At 37.4% G+C, this 5,000-nt stretch overlaps 2 non-coding genes across 2 annotated transcripts; both read right to left on the bottom strand.

The window, feature by feature from the left end:
- Positions 1-3,069: 3,069 nt before the first annotated feature.
- Positions 3,070-3,169, bottom strand: Trnam-cau (transfer RNA methionine (anticodon CAU)). Its single transcript has 2 exons — positions 3,133-3,169; positions 3,070-3,105 (listed from the first exon to the last, which is right to left on the bottom strand). It is a non-coding gene; the product is annotated as a tRNA-Met (tRNA).
- A 1,249-nt stretch (positions 3,170-4,418) lies between these two features.
- Positions 4,419-4,518, bottom strand: Trnam-cau (transfer RNA methionine (anticodon CAU)). The gene is made up of 2 exons: positions 4,482-4,518; positions 4,419-4,454 (listed from the first exon to the last, which is right to left on the bottom strand). It is a non-coding gene; the product is annotated as a tRNA-Met (tRNA).
- Positions 4,519-5,000: the final 482 nt, after the last annotated feature.

Genomic DNA, 5,000 nt, shown 5'->3' with positions numbered 1-5,000 from the left:
CCGAGTACTCATTTCAGTTCAAAGAGAGCCTGCCGTCACATACGCAGCCCGCGTCAATTGAAGACATACTAAGTCGTTCGAATGAATAGGATAATGTCACGTTGAGCAGCAAAGTTGTACGTGTTGGGGACATTTCAACGGTTGGTTCAAGCAGTTGAAGCTGGCGGAGGCTACGTTTGCAGATTCCACTGGAATTTTAGTTGTAGATATATGGGAACAGCATATTCCAATGATTGACAACGGGAAAGTTTATCGTACTACCCCTGTTCAAGTGCGTTCTTGGGTCGGAAAGAAGAACTTTCTACTACGGTATGTTCAGTAGTAACAGAAATTGCTGATGAGACCCTTTCAAAGGTGTTTGGTTCCGAAGACGATTTGAAGACAGTAGACTGTAACGAAGCAACAGTGAAAGTGTCTAATATTCACTCGGTTCAGGCAGTTGAAATATTCATTCATTGTTTAAATAAGGGTGCGTTATTTTGGGAAAATCCGAAAACGGATTTTGCGTTTTTTTGGCGAAGTCCAAAAACGGATTATGAATCAAAAGTATCCACACTCGAAGAGGATACTTCGGATTAACTCTAAATCCGGATTTTTGAGATTCATCACTTCAGCGTATTTCTGGGAAAGGATTTGAAACAAATATATGTGGCAAGCGGTTTCCCTGTAATATTACATTCAACAACTCGTGCATTATGGCAAATTCAGGTAAGAATTTATTACTGCATCTTTTTAAATTCGATTTATATGTACAGGTAAGACCAGTCGTAGTCGGAACGACATCGATTATGCGGCAAGGTTTTTAATATCTGAACCCAACAACCATTTTAAAACTGGGCAATATTTACTGATTCTTTATTAATGCATTCTTCATCTAGGGCAATACTGAAGAAGTCTGCTTTGGTACGATCCCAGCAATGACACCCCGCCAGGCCCACATCCTTCATGTTATGTTTCGGATCCATGCTACCAACAGGAGTATTCGGCTGCCTTGTTTCACCGCAGAAATTATAACCCAGAAACTGCAAGTCAATCAAGTGCAGTCGATGACGATAGCGAACCTTTGAGTCACAATCTCAATGCTCGGTGGTCAAGGCACCACGTCTTACGGCTGATTTCCTGCTACAGTGACCGTAAGGAACATTTCAAAGATATTAACACCAAAAACAAAAGTTTATGCGAAGAGATTAGTGTAATATTCCGTAGCTGATAACACTCGAACAACTCAAAAGCTTTAATATCGGAACACACCAAAACTTTTACACGAGGCTCTCCGTATATGGGCATGCCCAAATATGGCAATGAACAAGAAAGGCCCAAAATACAACATCTCCCCTTCCTAGAATTGCTTTTCCTAACAATTTTCAAAACTTTAAAGAGCAGTTCAACAAAGGTTCAATCATCACAAATCCAAGCGTTTTACTGGCTTACGTGAACGCTTTGGGTACCGTCTCGGTGGGTCTGGTGACGAAGTGGTAGCTGCAGGCGAGGGGACTCAGGAGTAGGAGTGGGCCCTGAGTTCGAAGGTCTTGGTGAGGTAGGTTCGAGTGACTTGGGAGGGGTGACACCACTAGGTACTGGTAAGAAAGGTGGTAGTACAACCGAAGTTAGCGGTATCACTTCCTGCTCGGGAGGGTTTGATGTGGGCTTGGCACATCAAAGTTAGTTTAGTTTGCAAATGTATGCTTCCTGATATACCTGCTGACAGTCGTGATGATGATGATGATGATGATACTTCATTTGAGGAAGAGATTGTGTTGAGTCGGTGTTAGGCACTTTCTTCCCTGCCTAACAAGTGAGTCAGCTATGCATGATGGCGGTCACGTTACTAAGGGCTCTTACATTCTTGCATCTTATAGTCCTATGCCATTTGGAAACTTCAAGATCTTTATCCGAAATTACTTGTAATCACAATGACTACGTCTTTAGCAGCTTTTTCCAGGACTCTCCTGCTGCGATTGCAATCAAACGTCGAGCTGCGTTTTATTTTCCCTTGAAACCTTACGCGGTAAAATTGGAATTGTCAAACTTTGAATGGCATTGCTCTCACATTATGGGCCTTCGTTGGTCCAAACATGGTTTAACTACGCTTTTGATACACGGACCAGATCCTCCAAGTGATATAACTGTATTCATGGACGTTTCTAAAAATCCAGAACCTGATGTTTCTGTAACAACAAGTGCCAAGGTCAAAACCACACAACAATCTGACTTCTCGGCAAACGAACTTTATGCATCGCTGGAACTACCTAATAAAGCCCTAAACTTCTGTCATTATACGTTTGCTCTTTGACTAATAAATCAAGATGTTACGCCTCGCCATTGGCGAGTTTCTTGTCATCATTGTCTACGGGGCATTTCAATGTACTACCATATTTAGAATTTCATGATAATTTAAAGAATTTGCCATATTTGGATATTCACAAAATTTAAACGCCCTTGCAAATAAGACATTTTTAAAATCGTGAACTTGGTTCATCCCTGTAAAATGATAACTGTCGATTATTGCTTGCTAATTAGCGATAATTTTCAAAATGGTTGCTAGCCTTTGGTTTTAAAACACTAGCGTAAATGCCTCGTTAGCGCAGTTTGTAGCACGTCAGTCTCGTAATCTACAACCATTGACCGTTGAGTAATCTGAAGGTCTTGATTTCGATCCTCACACTCCAAACTTTCCACCAAATTTAGAATTTCATGATGATTTATAGAATTTCCCAGATCTGAATAGAAAGCTTTAATTGACAATAAACAGGAATGAACAAAATTGGTGATTTAAAAAAAAATGCCTGATTTTGCTAGGAAATTTGAATTTTGTGAATAAAATTTGAAATTTCTTGGTTCTGTTTAAGATTCATATCAGTTCAATTTGAAACACACAAGTTGTTTAACTCACTCATCATTTTCAAGACAACTTTGCAAATATAGGTGTCAGGAGTGAGAATTAAGAAGGGAATCTCAAACATCTAATCTGGTTTACTTACCGACCGAATTGTATGTACTAGAACGATTCCAATATAATACTATTTGTAAAAATGATCACGAAATTCTAAATATGGTGGAAAATTGAAATGCCCCGTGTGAGGATCGAACTCACGACCTTCAGATAACTCAACGAGGTCAATGGTTGTGGATTATGAGACTGACGCGCTACCTACTGCGCTAACGAGGCACTTACACTATTACTTGAAAAGGAAAGGGTAACAATCGTTCTGAAAATTATCTGTAATTGGTAAGCTTTAATAGAAAAATAACATTATATAGGGATGAACGAAATTCACCATTTTAAAAATGCCTGATTTTTCAAGGGATTTTAGTCTTTTGAATAACCCAATAAACATTGGAATCTCTTGCTTCTGGTGGGGATTGAAATCAATTCAGTTTGAAACGCACAATTTTTAAACTCACTTATCATTTTCTAGATAACTTTGTAAACATAGATGCCAGGACTAAGAATCAAGATGATAATGTCAAACATGTAAGATGGTTTACTTACACACCGCATTGTATGAACTAGATGGGTTTCAGTATATTACTACTTAAAGAAAATTTTCTGAATGGTTTTCACTCTTTGGTTTTAAAAAAATTTGTTTAATTGACTCGTTAGCCCAGTAGGTAGAGTGTCAGTCTCATAATCTACAACCATTAACCTCGTTGAGGAATCTGAAGGTCTTTATTTCGATCCTCATACGGGTTATTTCAATGTACCACCATATTTAGAATTTCATGATAATTTAAAGAATTTGCCATATTTGGATATTCACAAAATTTAAACGCCCTTGCAAAATAACACATTTTTAAAATCGTGAATTTGGCTCATCCCTGTAAAATGATAACTGTCGATTATTGCTTTCTAATTAGCCTAATTAGCGATAATTTTCAAAATGGTTGCTAGCCTTTGGTTTTAAAACACTAGCGTAAATGCCACGTTAGCGCAGTATGTAGCACGTCAGTCTCGTAATCTACAACCATTGACCTCGTTGAGTAATCTGAAGGTCTTGATTTCGATCCTCACACTCCAAATTTTCCACCAAATTTAGAATTTCATGATGATTTAAAGAATTTGCCAGATCTGAATAGAAAGCTTTAATTGACAATAAACAGGAATGAACAAAATTGGTGACTTAAAAAAAAATGTCTGATTTTGCTAGGAAATTTGAATTTTGTGAATAACCTTTGAAATTTCTTGGTTCTGTTAAAGATTCATATCAATTCAATTTGAAACACAGAATTTGTTTAACTCACTTATCATTTTCAAGACAACTTTGTAAATATAGGTGTCAGGAGTGAGAATTAAGAAGGGAATCTCAAACATCTAATCTGGTTTACTTACCGACCGAATTGTATGTACTAGAACGATTCCAGTACAATACTGGTTTTAAAAATGATCATGAAATTCTAAATATGGTGGAAAATTGAAATGCCCCGTGTGAGGATCGAACTCACGACCTTCAGATAACTGAACGAGGTCAATGGTTGTGGATTATGAGACTGACGCGCTACCTACTGCGCTAACGAGGCACTTACACTATTACTTGAAAAGGAAAGGGTAACAATCATTCTCAAAATTATCTGTAATTCGTAGGCAATAATAGAAAAATAACATATAGGGATGAACCAAATTCACGATTTTAAAAATGCCTGACTTTTCAAGGAATTTTAGTTTTTTGAATAACCCAATAACCATTGGAATCTCTTGCTTCTGGTGGGGATTGAAATCAATTCAGTTTGAAACGCACAATTTTTAAACTCAGTTATCATTTGGTAGATAACTTTATAAACATAGATGCCAGGACTAAGAATAAAGATGAGAATCTCAAACATGTAAGATTGTTTACTTACACACCGCATTGCAGGAACAAATTTGGTTCCAGAATACATTTTTCACATCCCCATCTTGATTCGCAGTCGTTACACCTATATTCATAATTATTTGGAACGTGATATGTCAGGTTAAGAAATTATGCGTTTTAGATTAATTTAAAGAGATATCAATGTCTATC

This window comes from Montipora capricornis, chromosome 3, assembly GCF_036669925.1.
Source record: "Montipora capricornis isolate CH-2021 chromosome 3, ASM3666992v2, whole genome shotgun sequence".
In the NCBI taxonomy this organism is placed as follows: Eukaryota; Metazoa; Cnidaria; class Anthozoa; order Scleractinia; family Acroporidae; genus Montipora; species Montipora capricornis.
The sequence above is the reverse complement of the archived record's forward strand: the minus strand, read 5'-3'. Positions and strand labels throughout refer to the sequence as shown.